We start from the raw sequence: 21,470 nt of genomic DNA, 5'->3' as shown, positions 1-21,470 counted from the left end.
TCCCTGGAGGCATTCAAGGCCAGGCTGGATGTGGCTCTGGGCAGCTGGTCTGGTGGTTGTGAACCTGCACATAGCAGGGGGGTTGAAACTGGATGATCATTGTGTTCTTTTCAACCCAGGCCTTTCTATGATTCTCTTCTATGAAACTGAAGTTATCTGAGGCTCTCAGTTAATGTTTTTGGGAACTGGCTTGGGAGATGATGGCACTGGTGGATGTGGGCATAAGGGTAAGGTGCCAAGGTGCCTTGTCATGTACCAAGATGTCCCTGAGCTGTGGGATGCTGCAGCACTTGTGGTCCTTGAGTGCCTTTCTACCAGCTCTGCATTTCCTACCTTCTTCAAAGAGAATTGCAGGCGTTTCCTTCCAATTTGTCTGTGGAAAAACACCTAGATAATGGCAGCATTCTGCCCAATTCTAGTCATAGTTTTCTGGGAGATTCTTCTACTTTATCTGTGGTGATATTATGGTACAGCAATACAGAGCTCAATGGAAAATAAGGGAAGAGCTTTGCCAGAATTGTAAAAACTGGTAGCGATATTTTAAGGTGTAATTGGGGAAAAGGTTCTTTTTAAAGCTTTTACTTGTGGAAAAGCTTACTGGATACATTTTCAAGATTCACAGTCCATTCAAAAATACAATTTAATACGTGAATTTATATTTCAGGATAAGGGGATATATGCTTTAAGAGTAAAGCCTTATTTTTCCCTTACATTGTTTTCATGATTTGCTCATTTGAGAGCAACATTGCTCTTGTGTACGGTGCTAGCTGGCACTTTGTTTTATGTCACGCAGTGTTTTTCCATTTACAGTTTTAAAACCAGAAGTGAATGTGCTCTGGGAAGATGAGAAAATACAGTTGAAATAATTGCTAATAATTATTTAGAAATTGCTTACTGCTCAATGAGTGACACCAGATTGACCTAAGGTTCAGCTGACATCAGATCAAGCACAAGAATAGTTTCTCTGACCACCTGATACACTGTAAATTAACACCCTAATCCTGAGATGATCTCTTCTTGTAGTGTACAGATATTGAAAAGATAAAGAGCAATCCAGTGTCATTCAAGGAGACATAACAGATAAATATGTCATACAAGTAATCTGTATGTTGATAGTTTAGATCAAATGTGAGGGAGAGGCTGTCAATGGAAGGCTTTGGAACAGATTTACAGTTAAGCAGTGTAAATCTCCATTTGTAAATTGTGTACCAACATGCATGCTTATGGAGAAGCAATTTTAAAATGTTAAATGATCAGATTAGTGGGATTACTCAAGATACTTTGCCTTCTCTGCAATATGTATGCAAACAACAAAATTCTCACTTAGTTCTGCAGGATTTTTTATGTGCTTTTTTTGTTCTTTCAGCCTGTATCATACCATCTACCTCATGCCCTTTTTTTTTTTTTCCTGTGCACCTTCCTTTGATTTTGTTCTTTCCTCTTTGACTGATTTGTGCATGCAGGCTGCTGTGGAGGCACCATGTTCTGCACCACTGACAGGCTCTGGCTCCAAGGTTGAGACATCAGTAAATTTACTTGCTTATTCAGATTTAGAATGAGATCAAATGAACAGCAGTGGACAACTTAAAAGAAACTTCTGGAGGGATATGAAGCTCTAAGATGGTCAGTCCTGAGCTGTGTCAGTGTCAGGGCCAGAGAACTCAGGTGAATGGGAGCTCTGGGTAAAATGGTTTGTACAGCATTTTTTGGGTGCTTGTCTGTGCTAACGTATGGGAATACTTCGGGATATTCATTTTTTTGTCTCTTCCAACTCATTTTTTAAAGTTTGTTTAAGTAATTTTAAATTTGTTTAAGTTTATTAAGTAATTCAGGATGTATATATCTCATTTGACTCATTTGAATAAAACATATTTCTACAATACTATCATTATCCATATGGAAAAGTTTGACTTCCAGTATTTCTCCTTCAGTGCCTGTTTGTTGTCCTCAATAAATTTTTGACTTAAGATCTGAATCATATTGGTAATACGATCTTAACCTCCAGGAATACAGCTTGGAATTGGGGCAATGCAAAATCTATAGTCACAGATAAATTCTGAAGCCAGTACTGAAACCGTGAGCTGGGCTGGACAGGAGTCATCTGGCAGAAGACGCAGTGCAGTGAGGTGTGGTTGTGCTTTGCTTTAAGGCCATGGGCCAAATATGAAGTCTAATGATGGCTGCTGCAAGTTGAAACCAATTACAAAGCTGAATTGTATTAGTGCTTGCCAGATATAAAAATAATTAGCAGGGTGTTTTACTGTTTTATTAAGTTTGAGCAGTGAAAGTTCACATTTTCAAGTGTTTTCTCCAATTGCAAGGACGAGAAAATTCTAAAAAACTTTATGGGACTCCATTGTACCTTTCCTTTTTATTTTGTTTCTGTCAAAAGTTATGTGTCTTTGAACAGAACTTGTGTAGTTAAGAACACTAGGTATCCATATGAGTGTAATTGGGGTAGGAAATCAGGTAAGTAGTCAGTATTGAGAAATGGTATTGCAGGAGAGAAGTTGGAAGTTTCATGACATATGAAAGAAAAAAAAAGAAAAAAGTGTGTTGTAAAGTCACAGGAGTTTGATAGGATCTATTTTCCTTTGAATTTCCATGAAGCAGGCATTATCTTTGAGTTGACTCATTAGGTTGTTCCTTTAGAACATCTTTATGTAGGCCCCTCTGAAGTCCTTCTTGACATGAATTTGGAATCATGTGGGTAGTTCATAAATGATATTTCTGTAAAGTAAATATTTGCTAAATTTCTTTAGTCTGGTGTCAGGCCTTTGTGTGTAATAGAAAGCTCATTTCCTGTTCCTCTGGAAGAGAAGAAAGCGGGAGGATTTGGTTATAAAAGGGAATAGTCCTTAATTTTATAGTAGATTTACTTACCAGCTGTGTGTCTGGACCTCTTGTAGGTATTTCTAGCTGTATGTTAACAATAAGTATCTCTGAAAGTTTTGGAGAAAGAAGAGGTCCAAATTATCTGAAAGATGTAATAATTCATTATTCCTCCTTCCAGTTGATAGTCAGTTGATCCACTGACTTCATTGGCCATACAGCACTAAATCTCGAACATTTATTTGAATTTTCAGACATTTTGCAGATAATGGCATCAGAGCAGATTGCATTGAAATCCATCGACCCTAATATTACTGAGAAAATAAAACAAATAATTCTCCTATTTTTTTTTATATTTCAACAGAGAGTTGTAATGTCTGCATGTTCTTTATCAAAAATATAGTCAGTATAGCATCACGTCACTATTACCTGAAATCTGGCTACAACGTGGAATATTTGATTTGAAGACATCTTTTGTTATAACTCAGTATTTTATTTTTATGCGGCATTTGTCTCCCTCATTTTCAGACAATGAAACCAGAATAAGAACTGATAAATGTCCATGTCATGTATCTACATATGTTACATACTTAGATTCAGTGTTTACATTTCAGTGTTTGACCACTCAGTGGTCAATTAACTGGTCATTTAACCAGTTAAATATGCACTTACCAAATGGATATGAAATGATACAGTATGCAATGAAACTGCATACTGTTGAAAGCTGCAATCTTACCATATTTCTTAGTCATAAAAATAATTCATTTTAACTTACTTTGCAAACAGATGAAGAATTATTAAATTGAATCAGGGTTGCAAGATACGTTTAGCTTCCCTGTGTAATTAATTGCTTAAGAGAAATGACCTAGGTTATAAGCTATGAAGTCTGCTCTGAAGGTAATGACTCCTATTTTATACATCAAAGGCGGATGTTGGTGGCATGGCAGTACAGGTTGAACCTTCCCACCATTATTCCTGTACATTTTGTTGCCATGGAAAAGATGGCAGCAGAGGGGCGATCTGACATAATGACGTCTGATGTGGAAGTGTGAATGAAGCAAAGATGTGTCACTGAATTCCTCCATTTGGAAAAGAATGACACCCACTGACATTCATCAACACTTGCTGAACATTTATGGAGACAAAGCAATGGTTGTGAGCACCATGAGATGATGGATGGCACGTTAGTTTCTGCAGTGGCAACCATGACAGTGGGTCACCTCTGCTGGTGCAAGTTTGGACGAATGCAGCATGCAGGCATTTGTTCATTACAGGCAAAAACACCTAGCTAATGGTGGTGAATATGTTGAAAAAGAGAGTTTTGTAGCTGAGAATTTGCTCTATGAAATAGCGTCATTTTGCGCTTTGTATCTGTTGTAGTTTCCGTGGAAATAAGGGAGAGGCATTAATTTCAGAGTGATCTATGTACTTTAAGCTTGCATACAGTTTAGCAAGACTGCTTCATACCATTTTCTTCACATCCATCTCCATTTGTTTGAAAAATAATAGATGGAATGATAGCTGTTGGAAAGTTTGAAAAGACAGTGCTTGGTGTTTCCAGAGGTTTCAGCTACCTTCATAGTCTGATATATTCTGGCATATTTAATCAGGATAATTGGTTGTACTTGAGACACAGTTTTTGATTCGAAGAATAAGAAAAAGCTATTTTATACTTAGTGAGATTCTGCTGAAAGTTGATGTTAATGATCGGAGTATGGGACGAAAGCTGCTTCTGGAGGTAGGAAAGAGAACTGAGAACATAGGACTCAATTATGGATGCTCTAGTTTTAAAATACAGTACATCTCTTCTTTCACAAGTCCTATCAGTGTTACTACACACTTCCAAGTGTGAGATCACAAATCCCACTTCATATTTTCACGTTGCAGGGTGAGTAAACCTAGTTTAGTGATCATCAGCTTGAATTACTGGTGCTCACAATTGCAAAGCATGGAAGTTCTGCAAAGCAAACATCCTGAGGGGAAGTTCCTAGTAAACAGAAACATGTAGGTTAGCATTTTGTATGCCATTGTACATGGCAGGAGGAATACATATGGTATAGGTGTATAATGTAAATGCAAATTAAAATTGTTTACTTTGGAAATAGTGAATATTTTAGAAGGTAAAGGAAAAAAAAATCTCATTGCTTACAGAATTCTCGAACAGTTAATGCTGATAAAAGTATTATTTTTCTCTTTAAGGTTTGTCTAATGATAGCATCTGTCACATTTTACGATTTTAATAGTGATGTTTGATTAAATGAGGCTGAGATTTCACCTGAGTCTTATGTACAGAACTCCTTCTGTCTTTCCTCATCCCACTGTAACATACAGAAGGTTTTTATTAAATGACTGCACGAAAGGAATGCTTTCAATTATCCTGATTATGCCAGACTGATATTTGGATTGGTTAAAATGAAAATGTCTTCTCCACCCATTTTCCCATAGAAAAGTGTTTAAAATAAGGATTGTGTGTTTTGAATCATACAGATGATGTTTGTACTCCTTTCAGTAATGTTGGGATATGGTGCCATCATTTGCGTTCTCATAAAATATGATTAGCTTTTGAATGATTACCTTCATAAATGCTCAGTCTAGGCTGCTTTTTTTTGAGAATGCTGACAGTGGACTGTAGAATGGTGCAGATACATTCCTTTTTTCTGCTGTATCACATTCCAGAATGTTTTCTTCTTGAAATCTTTAGTAAAGTTTTGATGTTTAGTTAACAGTTCTTACTTACCTCAATGTATACTGTAGATGATAGGCATCGACAATTTAAATATATTCTTAAACATATATATAAAATAGAATTCTTAAAAATAAAAAGTGCCCAGCCCTAAATATCCCATTTAAGAAGATGTTGGCTAAAGCAATATGCCTGCTGAAATTGAATGAATCATCAAAAATTTGTAGTAGAACTTGGAAGTTCTTGGATCAGTGCCATCTGAAAGCCACTAACTTAAAACATCACACATATCAAAGCTTTCTGAACTTTACACAATCATAAAATGTCCAGTAATTTCCTCCACAACTGAAATATGGTTGCTTAGTTATGTAGTTTCTTGTATTGGACTTACAATGTCTTTTAGCTTAGAGAACATTCCAAATGAACGACATGGTAATAGTATAGATATGGGAAGGTAAGTTTTAGAACAATATATCCTCTATTTTGCAGAGAACAAGAACTGGATTACAAACACAAAATTGATGTGTGGATGATTTGTGCTACATTTACAGCCATCCAATTTTGTGCAGAAACCTTCTCAAGTTGTGGAAGTCAAAACTGGATGGAAAAAGTTTCTGCTCTTCCATGAAGTATATAATCTCAGCAAGATCTGCACCTCCAAGGGCATACCAAAACATGCAGTGGCTGAGCTTACTGGCTCAGTGATTATGTCACTACTCTGATACAGCTGTTGTTTTTTCAGGACTCAGGACTTAGCTGATATTGCTGTGGGATGATGCAGCCCAAACTTGCAGCTTCCAAGCACCATAGGCACAAGAGCTACCTGTGGGACTTTTTACTTATCCATTCTTATTGGCCAGGTCTATTTGTTGAATGTACTGAGTTCTTGTGTGTGAGAAAGACCTGCAATGTCTGAAGAATTTCTCTCTTTCAGTCCAGCTGTTTACTTTCAGAGGCAGACCTTGTCAAGTACCACCTGTAATTTGAGTACGCAAGAATGCACAACATGGCATATAAACACTAAAATAACCTTATCAAGTAGATTTTGATTTGCCAAATTTAATCTGTCAGCTTTCACTGATAATGCACATGGATATTAAAGATACAGTTTCCTTGTGCGTGATCAGGAGTTATTTTAACACTGAAGATGATAAAGACGTCTCCATCCGATATATGCCAAACATTTCAAATTGTATGTAAGGCCTTAGGTTCTGGAAATGACAGTGGCTAATTTGTCCATTTTTATTGCTATACCATTTAAATTGATATCTTAAATAACTCTCCATAGGATGATGGTATGCTGGGATAAGAAAATTAGAAAGAGATTTTATATAGATTTTATATAGATTTATATATTAGAGAGATTCCTGAAATTTTGGAGAGGGCACTGTTTGCTGCACTGCACTGAGCAGGCACTGCTTATATTTATACTTCATTGTGTGTGCCTTTTATGAGCAGTGAAGCAATTTATGTTTTGCCAATAGATATGTGTGGTGATATTTAGAACATTGAGCTTGCAAACTGGAAGTCATGCCTTTTACATAGTGATTAGTAGTAGAGTAGGAAAACAAAGTCTCTACCTTAGGCTGAACCTTAGTTTAAGATCCTGCTTCCACCTTCTAATCCCTTTGGTTAGTAATTTACTCTTAGTTCTCTCAGTGGAGACAGTCCTGACTACATCTAATCCTGTCACTGCAGGGGATAGGATTCAGTAACTTTGATGGCACTTCTGTTAGTGCTTTCCAACTGACCTATTCTATTCTATTCTATTCTATTCTATTCTATTCTATTCTATTCTAACTTTTTAGTGGATTTACTTAAATGCAACTAGTATTTTACTCAATTAGAAAGTGAAAAACTCCAGCATGCACTTTTTGCAACACAAATAGTTGGCAGGATGTGGTCACTAAAGAGGTAAATAATAGATCTAACCTTCAGGGATAGTGCTGTGAACGCCAGCACATAGGCTTAAATTCTCTGAATGTTTGCTAATCTTACTTAATTGCTTTGTGTCATGAAAGGTGTTCCCTTCCCCAGTGAAACTCAGAACTCCAAAATGCTTAAAATATCTGCATGGAAAAAATGTCAGTAGGGTAAACTAACCTAGACAGAAAATCCTGCTGCTGCAGCTGTGGTCTACCAGACTTCAAATAACTAAGCCCGGGTTTCTTCAAAGATTATGTGTTGTTTATTCTAACGCACAGAGTCACAAAGAGAAACTGCAGTTTTTGTTTTTTTTAAAGCATTACACTCGTACAAATTATGGTTTTCCATTCCAGAAGCAATTCTGCTAAAATTGTTTCACTTATCAGTCTGATCTGTAACACTTGGGTAACAAATTTTCAGTAGCAAAAGCTTTTATTAGATGTTTGCAGCCAATCCACAGATGGAAATATACTAGGTGAACTGTAAACAAAGATGTTTGTTTAATGACTGCTTGCTGTTGACAGTACCCAGGTGGCAGTAAATGAGTGAGGCTGATGAGATGTGCAGACACCTGTACAGGTTTATGTGTAATAAACAGTTTTTATGGAACATTTCATGATGCCAGTCTATGCACAAGCTGATGTGTGTTGCCGTGTCCTTCATCTTGCACACAGCTCCTGCTCAAGAACATGCTTGCCACTGGGGATCCTTTCTGGTTACCCAGAAAAGAGGTAGAATTTTTAGATCATTCTCTTTGGCAATGCAATGATCTCATTCCAGCTAGGATAATAAGGTTGATGCCAGTTCAGTAGCTGCATGATTTAAGACAGATTTTCAAGTAGAAACGAAAATTTTGACAGTGCTTCATTCCTAAGCAAATGTTGGAATTTGTGTTGGGTATTTTGCTGATCAGTACACCTGATGTTGATGAACCACTCTATCTCTTTGTTCTTTTTGTTACTTCTGTGTATTGCTTCTTTGTGATTTTGTTATTTTTGTTGGCTCATCTTATATAATGGCCTTTCTAATCTGTACATCAGCTAGCAAAACTGATCGCAGATTTTCCTCCTCTTAAGCTTCATTATGGTGTGAAAATTCCTGTTCTCTGTGCCATCATTTACATGTTTATGTAGTCAAAAGTGTGATCTGACATGGCCATTGCCATCAAGGCCTCTCTGCGTTGACTGAAGTCTTTATTACAACTTGTCTCTCTGTTCTTATTTCCCTTTCTCTGACTGCTTATTGTGGCTGAAATGGTCTGATTTCTATTATGTTATCGACTGTCTCCTGTCTACTACTCACAACCTAACAGAACTTCTTAGGGGCCAAGAAGCCAGCCTAGTAGTCAGTGAACTATATAGTACAGTGCTTTTGTTTCTAATATTTTACTAAAGCATCTCATGCAAATTTAAAAAAAAAAAAAAAAAAAAGCAACAAATCAAAGAAAACTCTGAAGAGGATTGTTGCTTAACATCTAAATAATTGCAAATAGCTTTTGCATGTTTTTTAAAAAAACATTTTTTCTGTGATTTTCATACATTTTCTTCCAGTTTTTTTTTCAAGACACATCTACATTGTGAGATTTCTTAGTGGAAAGAGAGAGTCTAAAGTCAAGTTCTGATAATCCTATCCTTACTGGTCAGGAATTACATATGTAGCAATCAGAATCATTTTGTATTTGGAGTTTTTATATGTTAGTGATCAGCTTACAGTAATAGTGTGAAGACACAAGTATCCAGTCTTCCATATAGCTGTCTTATGTAACTTTAGCAAGTTTGTGTAATATAATATGAATATTCTGTGGCACAGTTTGCCAACACAAATGGCAAAGTCTTTGTGTTTGGTGACACCAAGATTCCCATCATCCCTTCCTACTCTCACATATAGCTTTGGACACAAAGAAGGTTCTGACTGTATTCCTCTGTGAAGACTGCTTTCAAAACCCATTAGAAAGCTTCTGTTTTGTAGAAAAATAAAATAAAATTCTTTGCCCAGAGAGTTTCTTTTTACTTCTTACTGTAATGCAGTTTTTCACAGTAAACACTTTTAAGTACTGCTTTTTCTGTATTCATCCTCTAATGATTCAGAAAGTATCAATCACTGAAATAGTTATTAAAATTCTTAGTGAGTAGATGTAATTTAAGAGACCCAGACTGTCCAGAGGGCAGTAGACTTAGATCACTGCTAAAAATCCAAGACATGTAAACTAATTTTTGCCAGCAGTTAATCAATAGCATGAAAAGCAAAAAACTTCTGACACTTTAATAAGTTTAATTATTGTTATCTTCTCTCTGGTAGATAGAATTTCTTCTTAATTTCTGTTGAAAGCAATAGAGCAATGGAGTTTCATATATATTACTACAAAATTTTGTGGGTATTACATACCATGGATGATCAGATTTTGCTCTTTTCATTTGGGGTTTTTCTCTTCTTTTGGAAATGATATGTCCACCGTGTATTTGATGCTGCTTAATACATGTTGTTTAACACATAGAATAGTAATTAAACACTTTAAGTGTTCCAGTGGTGTTTTAGGAATTTGTGTTCACTGCTCACAACATCCATTCCCTATTTTTCTGTTATATACACATGCGAGTATTTGACTAATCCTTTTCTTCTTTTTTTATTTATGAAAGGTAGATTGGGCTTGGCTATATGTGAACCCAAGGATTAAATGGATTGTAAGAACAACCTTTTAGCCTTGGCTGTGCTACCTGCTTATTTTGTTACTGATTCCTAGGTTGCCAGGGAAGCCAATAGGCTTCCAATGAAATTTTGCCAGAATGCTGCTTACTCTCACTCTTTGAAATGAGAGGCAAGGAGGTAACTTTGACCCTTCTTATTGGAATGCATGAGTATGCGTACCTGCCCTTAATCCTGTCTCAGTATTGCAGTCCAGGAAGGTGATAACGTGAAAATGTATTTATTCTAAGACTGAAATAGGAAGTCCAAATGACAGCAAAACAACAAGCAAGGCTTCTATAGCACTGCAGAATTATATTAGTTTAGAACATATGATTCTTCAGAACCAAAAAAAAGTGCCCTTGATTAACAAAGAGCAAAATATCTGAAAATCCTCCGTGATAATCACTCTACAGCAACTAAAGAAGACTGACTTGGTAGGAACTCCAAGAAGTACCTCAGCTAATTGCGATTTCTGCTGTATTGAGATTTTTTGCTTATTTCATGCTGCTTCAGCACTCTTTACCATAAAGTCATTGTCACTTAAGTGAACATACATAATATAACAGATTTAGTTGATGAATTACATTGGTCCAAAGTCTTCCTCCTGTACACTCACTGGAATTTTGCCACAGATGAAACTTGAGCTTTTTTTTCTTTTCTCTTGCACTCAATTATTTTGCATCAAGAGGCAAATGCTAATAATAGAAATAAGCTGGCGTAGTCCAACATCATGTTAGTGGCATAATGATTTCTGCTATTGTGCTTTATCAGCAACATGCTTGAAGATTTTGCCAGTTGAAGAGTATATGGTAAAAAGTAGCAGTGCTGACATACTAGCCATAAATTTTATTATTTGTCCTTAAATGTGCAACATTTTAAAAACTACTAAACATAATATTGTTGTCATTCCGTCCCTGTACTGTTTTATTAACTTGCTTAAAGAAATTGCCAATAAAAAGATTTGCTTTCTCATTCTGCATTAATTTGAGATTCTACATGCATCTTAAATTATACATGATGAAAAGGGGAGAAGAGAGGACAAATTTAATTAAATTAAATGACCAAGTCGAATCAGTCCAAACACATTTGGTCAAAAACTATGTCAGCAACTGCTGAAGGAGTGTTGAGGCTGACTCCAATGGAAATACAGCTAAACAATACTCTTTGAACTCAATAGCAACAACCAAATCAGAAATAAACAGAAGAGGAACCCCTAAAATAAAGACCTGGTGGATAATATTGACCAATTCAGTGGTTTGCTATGTATTCTAAAAATGACTTCCAGGGTAAGGTTCCCAAAAGATAATGCCTTTTTGTTACCAGATTTTAATGGAGATCAGTCCACTATTTCCCATACTTCACATTCAGGAACAGAAGGGCACTGGAAGATTTCTCCTAAATGCGCCATGACTCACAAAAACAGATTTCCCTATACATGCACAAAGAGCTTATTCAGAGTTTTGTGGCTCTTGCTCTTCTTGCTGATAGTTAAGCTATTCTTTGTTGACAGAGCTATGTATCTTTTTTGAGCTTGTCTTTCATCCCAGAGTGATGACTAAAACTAATGCCATGGAGACAGTATTTTTCAGGTGAAATAATGTGTGTATTCTACATACTTAATCTACATTTTATATATTCTTCTAAATAATGTCTTGTAAAATTTATTTTCTAAAAAGTGACCTTATCCTTTTCTTCTCAACTGGTTCATGAGTAGGATTGTATTTTTGTTAACTTTGATTCTTCCTTTTCCTTCAAAGTTTGTCTATCTTGGATTTTTTTCTATACTGCCATTGAAAGTGTTGTGGTGGTTTGTTACATGAGTGATGCTTTCTGTGGTAGGATTTTTTGTAACATACGTAGGAACATACATAGTCCCTGGAGACTTTCAGGATCAAGCTGGACCAGGCTCTTGGTAACCTGATCTAGATGTGGATCTCCCTGTTCATTGCAGGGGGTTGGACTAGACAACCTTTAAAGGTCCTTTCCAACTAAGGATTCTATGAACATAAGGGAGGGAAAATATCCTCATTTGTGTATTTGATATCAAAATGCTTGAAAATAGTAATTTATGTTAGAAATTCACTCAACAGAGACCAAAGTCTGGCCATCCTAACGTATATTGCTCTGCTGGACATAGTATTTCTTAGCGAAGAAATGTCAGGATTCCTGGGAATGTTTAAAAACTGAGGATGATGCCTTCACATTTTGTTTCAGTAACAAGTGGACTCACTTCTGTGGGGAGCTGGAGAGGTAGTATCAGCCCTGTTTCCTCCAAACATAGTTGGCTTTGCAGTTTTCTCCCTCATGTGCCCCCAAGCACTTCTCACAAGCTTTCCCTTTAGAAGTATTTCCACTGTTGAATCCCATTGGAATTGTAGTGTTGTTAGGGCAATTGATTTTGTTTGTTTATTGCCCCCATTTTTGTCTTTTCTTGAAGGGGCTTTACTTTTGGCATATGTTAGCATTTTTAATTGTTTGTTTTGGACTGCAGGAAAAATGTTTACACTAATAACTGTTCCTTTTCCTGACAGAAGTTGTGTAGTACTGTTGGATTCTAGTATTATCTCTGAAGATGTATGAATTAAGTCACAGAATCACAGAATTGTAGGGGTTGGAAGGGACCTCCAGAGATCATCGAGTCCAACCCCCCTGCCAAAGGTTCCCTACACCAGGTTGCAGATGAAGATTCCTTGATCTTCCTAAGGTATACACGCAAACTGATCATCACTGAGAAGCATAAATCTGAACAATTGCTGTGCAATCCCTAGCTCTTGCTCAAGTCTAGACACCAGGGTACACAAAAGAGCTTGGGGTAATGTAGGCTTAGCACACGCAACCAGCAGTGTGCTGTGCTTTCTGAGGACGCTGAGCTGTAATGGAGGAGCTCCACAGCACATTACTGTGAAATGGCTGCAGTAAAGTCCTACCTGTGTGTCTGTAAAGTAACCTTTGTTGTAAAGCCATTTGGTTTGATGTTCTATGCTACTTCACTTCTACTTTGCTTGGACTGAGAGCAGTTGTTGTTGAGTTACTGGGTAACATCTGAAATCATTGGAATTTCACCTCTTGTGATCAGCTTTCATATATCAGTGGTACCCATAAGCCAACTACTGCGGATGTAGTGTTGTTCTCTTCCAGTCTCTCTTATTTGTGCTCCTCTTCCATTTGTTGTCTTCCTCTGTTTTGTTGTGTTTTGTTTTTGTTTTCTGTTGTTTTTTTGTTGTTTTTTTTTTGCCATACTTCTGTGTGTGTTAGATGTAGATGCTGTCTCTGTGACACTAACAAGAGTTCTGTGGCTGTCATGCTATTCACTGATAGGACAAAGTGGGGGTTGGAAAGGACCTCAAGAGAGCATTGAGTCCAACCTCCTTGCCAAAGCAGTTATCCTACAATAGGTTGCACAAGTAGGCATCCGGATGGGTCTTGAATGTTTCCACTGAAGGAGACTCCACAACCACTCTGGGCAACCTTTTCCAGTGCTCTGTCATCCTTACTGTAGAGAAATTCTCCCACATTAGTACAGAACTTCCTATGTTCAAGTTTTCCTGTGTTCAAGTTTTAGGCCATTACTCCTTATCCGATTGCTACACACCACCAAGAAGAACATGGCCTTCTCCATTTACCTCCCGTGTCCCTTTAGATATTTATTAACATTTATTAAATCTTCTTTTCTCCAAGCAGAACAGATCCAGGCTACCCGACCTTTCCTCACATGGGAGATACCCTAGACCCTAAATCACCTTTGTGACTCTCCGCTGGACTCCTTCTAGGAGATCCCTCTTTTTTTGAACTTGGGAGCCCAGAATGCTGGACACAGTAATCCAAATGTGGCCTCACCAGGACAGAGTGGAGGGTGAGGATCATAGAATTAGAGAATTGCTCAGGTTGAAAAAGACCTTCAAGATCATCAAGTCAAGGATGGATAACTTCCCTTGACCTGCTGGCCACGCTCTTTTTAATGCACCCCAGGATACCACTGGCTTTCTTGATCACAAGGGCTTACGACCTACTGGCTCATGACCAGCATGTTGTCCACCAAGAACCCCAGGTCCTTCTCTACAGGTCATCCCCTAACCTGTACTGGTGCATGCAGTTATTCTTCCCCAGGTGCAAGACTCTACACTTGCACTGGTTAAACCTTATCAGGTTGCTCTCTGACCAACTCTCCAGTCTGTCCAGGTCTTCTTTAATGGTAGCATAGCCTTCCAGTGTGTCAGCCAATCCTCCCAACTTTGTATTGACAGCAAACTTGCTGAGGGTAGAATCTATCCCTTCATCCAGGTCATTGATGAAGATGTTGAAGGTGACTGGACCCAACTGAACTAACACACCACTAGTTACAGGCCTTCAGCCAGACTCTGCACCACTGATAACCACCCTGTGAGCAGTGCCAGTCAGCCAGTTCTCAAACCATCACTGTCCACTCATCTTTCCCACATTTTCTAAGTTTCATAACAAGGATATTGTGGGAGGCAGTGTCAAACACCTTGCTGTAATCGAGGAATGGTTTTAAACTAAGAACAAGGAGATTTGGTGTCACGGAGTTGACCAGATCAATCTATGTCCATGGCAGGGGCGACAGGGCCTCTGCCCTCCCCCCCACCCCAGTCCCACAAAAATGGGAAGGAAGGAAGGGAGGAAAAAAGCAGCGGCAACAATCTATGGAGGAAAACTTATTTTACTATAATATCGGAATACAAAATAACACAATATATACAATTTAATTGAAATTGAGATTAATAAATCAGACAAGATAAGAGAGAGAGAGAGTTCCTGGGACCGATTCAAACCTGAAAAGCTTGGAACGGCTAGGAAAGCACCTCCAGCACCCACTGCAAGGCAGCAAGAGAGCGCCCCCCCACCCGGAAGGGCCAGATCCCGTGACTGCTGTAATGTACAGGGATAGGTACTTGGAATTGGGGCAGTGACACTTTAATGCCCCGTACACTACATGATGTTTTGATGTGGAACATTGAAATCCAAAAACAAAAAAACAAAAACAACAACATAGAACCATGACATTTGGATTAGATATTAGCAAGAAATTCTTTACCCATAGGGCAGTGAGGCGCTGGCACAGTTGCTCAGAGAAGCTGTGGTGCCCCATCTCTGGAGGCACTCAAGGCCAGGTTGGATGGGGCCCTGGGCAACCTGAGCTGGTGGGGGGCAGCCCTGTCCATGGCAGGGGTTGGGGCTGAGTGGGCTTTGATGTCCCTTCCAACCCAAACCATTATTTGATTCACTCTCATTGTTTTTTCTTTAGATCTTGGTGTAGGAATTATTTGGACTTAGAAACTGACTCAGAGACTTCTGGTGGGGGTTCCTGTTTTCAATTAATCCTACAGTGCTGTCCTAATACAAATCAGTGAAAATAACAGCATCTTGTGAATTCTCTTGTGATGAGAAATGCATTTAAGTACCATGCATTTAAGTGCAATGTAGTTTTTAAAGGGATGAAGTGAAGCCCTTAAAGGATAAACTGGAAAAAAAATAAAAAAATCTTAATTGTGCTATTGTACAGCATTGTGAGAAGTCGATTTACAAGATGATTATACAAATGCCTTTAAATTATATTTAATACCACAGAAAAATCACAGTTTTTTATTCACAGTGCATAACAACACAATTGTCTTCCAGGAAAATCTGTTTATTCATGTTAATAGGATCTAAATATAAATATTCTACTTTGAAGATCAAATTATATGTATTCTGATAAAATCTGATTTTGAAGAAATAGATGAAGCATCAGTCCTACATGAAATGTGTAAATAGGTGGTGTACATTATATTTACGACTGTTCGATGAGAAGTAATTTTGAGTATAGCAAAAGTGATACTTTCATTTGAAAGAAATCGTTTTTCTTGAAAACTAAAAATAGCATCTTATTCAGATATACTATCTAGCTATGTTGCATGGAAACCATTTTTCTCTATTATTGCACTTATGTAAGCACACTTTCCCTCAGATACTGGCTTCAGGCTGAAGAGCACAATTGTATTTTTGTTAAATTAACAGTTTAAGGTCAGGTTCTTTCTACTCTTGCTACTTCATAGAAACATGAAGTCTTCTTTCACGTAACCTCTGTGCCTTTATAGTATATGCTGAACTCTGTAACATAATGGAAGAGTTTAAGTGAAAAAGATTTGGAACAAAAGATTTGGAACTCTTGCTTCCATCTTCTATCCTTAGTCTGGTTGATATAGGTTACAAGTTTTGTTGGAACTTTTTCTGGATCCCAGAAGATGTTAATGGTATAAAAATTTAGAAGTTGAATGTAAGTAAGTTTATTTTTACCTTGTCACTGATGTAAACGATCCCATTCTATTCTAATGAGAAAGGATAATCTCATGAGTTACTGACTGAGGTCTTCTTTTGTTATTATTGCTTGTGTTGCTGTTCCACATGGCTAGCTTCTGGACAGACCTAAAGATGTGTGGATAATGCACTTTTCAGTGCTTTTGCATCTGTGAACTCCAGTTGTATTTAACACTCAATTTCCTCTTCTTTTAATGATTATTTGACTGTGGGGAAATATTTTGTACTACCTTTAGTTACTGAAATACGATCTTTTGCACTACCTTTAGTCATTGAAATCAGATTTGAACGTGACTGGTTCTGAACATATTTTAGCTTAATAAAGTCTTTTCCTCTTGGAATTTATTTTATGCGTCTTCTGTGCCAGACACTGAGACAAAACACCTAGAAGATGGGTTCTCATGGGTCTGTGGGTTCTCTGTACTAACCTCACAGTGTTCCATTTTTGCTGCCTCTCCCTGAGCCTTTGGACAGTTGCACCTGTCCACAGCTGCAGTTTCTTAGAGTCCCCGTGGTCTGCATGCATTGATGTCTTCTTTCTCATCTTGCAGACCTTCAGAAATACAAATCTGTTGGAGACAAGGCTGTGGTCCTCACTGTTCATTAATGCAGCATCTGTACCTGTCACTGTTGTGATATGCCTTTATTATAGATGAAGAGATACTTTAGTTTCAAGGTATGATTGGGTAGCAGTGCATGCACTCTGGAGAAACAAAAATTGAAATCTTTTTGATACTGATCTTGAAGCAAACTATTTGGTTAAGACAGAATGTCATATGCAGTGGTGTTTTGTTTCATGAGGCTTGCCATTGCTGAAGCATAGGAATGGGATGATTGTATACAGAAGAGACTGTACAGAGAGTCTCAAAGCCCTAAATGAGAGTCTAGGCTTGTTCAGAGATTGAAAATTGGTTCTTTATTTTAAGAGGGAATAGTAATATGTGAATCTTGATCTATATCCATGTGTATGCGTTATATATTATGTTAGCTGTTGTTTGAAATCTTTTTGCCACTCTTTGCAAGTCTCTGGTTTCAGCATGTCTATAACCATACATAAGGATGGTTGTGGCAGAAGGCTTCTGTTTTTCCTTTCCCCCAAAGGAAAAGCATACACAGAGGTCCCAATTTCAGATGGATTTGCCATTAATCAGCCATTTTTTTCTATACACATATGATCATTATCACAACTCGTGAGCAGAAGTAATATCTTATTCTCAGAGGAAAGACTCCAAGATAGGACATGAATGTTGGTCCCTGTAAAGGGGTGTGGTTGGTGACACTGTGATTATGTTCTCACCTTCAGAGCAACACCTGGAAGAGCTCTTGGGTCTGTGTTTTCAGATGTAAGACAGAAAGAGGCAGATGTGATACATCCCAGTACTGCATGGGTTGTGTGACTTAACATGCATGGTTCAGTTCTCATGTCAGTTCTCTTCCAGTTCAGTGGACTTCCATTTTTTTCACTGCAGACTTGAAGAAAGCTGATCCAGGCACTAGTGTCCTCCTCAAGTTGGCATCTTGTGGCCCTGCTGGCTGGAAAACTTTTCTCATACTGCTTTGAGAATGTTTTGTCTCTCAACTGTGTGGGAAAGAGCTAATTTCTACCATTTTAGGAATCTTGTTACTCTCAGGTGCTATCTGAAGCTGCATTAGCCGGTAGTTAAGCATAACAATTAGGATTCCAAGTCTTATTTAGTCATCTCACATCCTTCATACTTTCCTAATTACCAACACTGTCCCAGAATGCCTTTCTGCTTCTTCTGATGGCCATTTTCAACTACATCTCACTTCAGATGAGGTTTATTTGAAGTTTCTGGAACAGACAATTTTTGGAGTTTCAACACAGCAAAAAGTGCTAAGAGACTCTTCAAAACTTAATTAACACCTATTTATCATAAGCTTCATATCTTATAAGTGGCTTTACCAACAGCTCTCAATTTTGGGCCCAAGGTCTGCTAATGAGAAATATCTGCAATATCTGAAAAAGAAACAAGAGCATTTTGTGTTAGTTTTTTTGCTTGTTTTGTTGTAGTTGTTTTTTTTGTTTGTTTGTTTTTCTCATCTGCGTGGGTTCTTTTGGAGAATCTAAAGACTAGAGGCGGAGTTGAGAACATTAGAAGGAAAGCAAAGAGCCAAAGGGGGAATGACTGCATCCTTTTGTTTCTTTGCTTTGTAGCAGGACATGCTCTAAGAAATTGAAACTCTCTGTATTTCCAGTTCCTCAAACGAATATGGTATAGTACTGAAGGAACAAAATTCCACTGAGATATTTTCCATTAGAAGAAAATCACAAATGTAGAACTTCTTCTCCTAAAAAGCAGTATAAGCACCCCAGTTGTGTGCTTCCTTCCAGCTACAGAGCTTTTAGTCCTTCTACATTTTCCATTCACCTGTGGAGAGGCAGCCTGACGGAGCTGCTGTGCACAGCTATTAAGCTTAATTGCCATTGCTCTACTTTGCTCTTCTTTAACCAGAGCATGTTTGTGGCTAAAAATAGAGCTATTCTTTACTGATGTAGATATAACATCTGTAGGGGCTTAACAGGTTACATACTGTTTGCCAGCAGAATTGTGATTTACAAAATACTTGCAAGGGAGCAACTCTGTTTGTAGGGAACCTAAGCATTCTCAGGTGGGCATTCTTTTAGATGGTCAAATAATATTTTTTGGTTCGTTTGTTTTTTCCTTTAAACTTTTACTTTGTAGTCCTTCACCTCTTAAGCCCTTACTTCCTGTTTCCTTTTTCAATTAAGTGTTTTTCTTTTCTTTTCTTTTCTTTTCTTTTCTTTTCTTTTCTTTTCTTTTCTTTTCTTTTCTTTTCTTTTCTTTTTTTTTTTTTTTTTTTTTTTTTTTTTTTTTTTTTTTTTTTTTTTTTTTTTTTTGTCAAATGGCACATCTCTGTGTACAGGAAGGAACAACACAGACCTCATTAAACATAAATGCTCAGATAAAATTAGATTATTACTGCTTAGCATTTTATGTGCCCTGTGGAAAGAATCGAGGACAACCCACAGACTAGAGGCATATCAACCGTGGTGCCTGGTCCTGTTCCCCTCAATGGGAAGCAGCTTTGCCAGCTCACCACTTTGAAGTGAGCACTTCAGGCCAACCAGCGATAGCCAGCTCCATCTATTGCAGCTGGCAGACTATTTCTCAACTGTTTTTTTGGCAAAGTGAACTCAAGATTACTAGGCAGTGAACATACTCTTACTGAGGGTAAACTAAAATTTGCTAACAGCACAGCTCAGTCCATCGCCACCTGTCAAATCTTTTTTCTTCCTGTTTGTTATGGTAAATTAATTATAATATCAAACAGACAGACTTCTTTTTTTTTCTCTGGATTCTTGTTCACACAGTGGCCTTGATCTCTTGTGAGCTGGAGTGTGCCAGAAAAGGAATGACTTTTGTTTTCTACTAGAATATAATCCCAGTAACATGATGTGCAGAAAATTATTTAGAACTCCTCAGGGTAACTCTGTACTCTGATTCTCAGAGACAAAAGAAATATTGTCATCTTAGATATCAAAGATGCAGGCTGACCTATGAGCTACTGATCAGTAATATAAAGTAATTTTCTTTTTGAATGTATATGTATATGTATTTTTGAATGTGTGTGTATAAGTTTTTGTTGCTTGTGAAGGATGCAGAATCCAAGCCCCAAGGGAAGGCATTCTCTGCTTGTGCCCAGGACAGGTGCCAGCAGTCCATCCTGTGCCACTGGTTAGGATGAGCAGGATGGGACATGGCTTCTGTCTCACTCCAATTATTGGAGGAGATGGTTCAACATATATGTACCTGAAGTGAAACTAAGGCAGCAAACAAGGCCAAATGCTGTCCAGTTGATGTATTACAAATTCTAAGCAGCTAAGGAACCTGGGGAAGTTAGCAATAGTGAAGAGAGAAATCCTAGCAAGCGGTTTATATAGTGGGGATAGTCACCACCGTGGATCCAGAAGCATCTTACTGGTTCATAGGAGGCAGCAAGTTTGGCAGCAATGTCTCGTTGACCAGCATGGCTGCAGTTCGGTGGAGGGGGGTACACAATCTACTTCAGAACTCTTCAGGCTTTTGTCCTGATTGCCAGGACAGCAGTTGGTTGTCGGAGCACTTCTGTTTGATTCATCAGGGCTTGCTTTAGTTGTCAGGGCTACTTATGTTTTGTTCATCAGGGGCAACAGCACATCCATAGCACATGCCCCTCCCTTTGGGTAATTGGCACTTAATCATGAGATTGTTGTATGGTGGGCTGGTAGGTATGCGCATTAGCTGCATGGTGGTCCTCTCCTCCAAGACGACCTCTATAAGTCACCTGGAATGCCCAAAAGGAGCAACAGCAGAAAACGGTTGCCCAGTAGTATATGTTTCTCTTGCCACTGTGACCATGGTAACCATTAACCCCAAAAGCTTGCTGAGCATGTTATGTCTCAGATAGGTGCTGCTGAACAAGCTTTGAGCCAAAAATTGTTCCAGCTTCTCACATGCTCACAGCCTGATTCAAAGGGAAAGCAAAAGCCCAGGCTGCTAATGAGCCACGCATTCCTTTGACTGGCCATCTTGCAGTTGAGCTTCAAGCTGGAGCAGGATGCATATCTCCATTCCCTGCCAAAACTGACAGGGAGGTGTTGAGGAAGATCTGGAAACAGACACGCAAGGCAGTGCTTGGGGTGGATGGAGCTTCCCCAGCCTTGTTAACCACTGACAACATGTGAAAAAGAAGGGTTTGTAAGGAGCTAAGGGAATTCAGATGGAAGCAAGCATGGAGAGGGAGGAAGATGTCGGGATGTTGGAGATGGGTGAAGCTGGCATGCAGGGAGGAAGTGAGGATGATGAAGACACCGGAGTGCTGCGGGAATTGGGAATTCCCCATGCCTTTGATATCAGAAAGCACACTGTTAGGAAACTTGTGTATGTGTGATCAATAAAGTCTGCTGGAATATTTCTTTGTTTCTTTTAGTGTGCCTCTGAGGAAATAATATGGTTTGTTTATTTATTTATATTTTTTGCAGCTGCTGATGTGATATTGTTAGTTG

The 21,470-nt window shown here is 38.2% G+C and overlaps 1 protein-coding gene across 3 annotated transcripts in view; it reads left to right on the top strand.

Annotated features, from left to right (window-relative positions):
• The window catches only part of GABRB3 (gamma-aminobutyric acid type A receptor subunit beta3), a 108,360-nt gene that overhangs the window by 24,260 nt on the left and 62,630 nt on the right, over positions 1-21,470 (top strand). The gene's annotated exons all lie outside the window — the stretch shown is intronic.

The sequence above is a fragment of the Lagopus leucura genome, unplaced genomic scaffold, assembly GCF_019238085.1.
Source record: "Lagopus leucura isolate 7727_CA_CO unplaced genomic scaffold, USGS_WTPT01 Super-Scaffold_100001, whole genome shotgun sequence".
In the NCBI taxonomy this organism is placed as follows: Eukaryota; Metazoa; Chordata; class Aves; order Galliformes; family Phasianidae; genus Lagopus; species Lagopus leucura.
The sequence above is the reverse complement of the archived record's forward strand: the minus strand, read 5'-3'. Positions and strand labels throughout refer to the sequence as shown.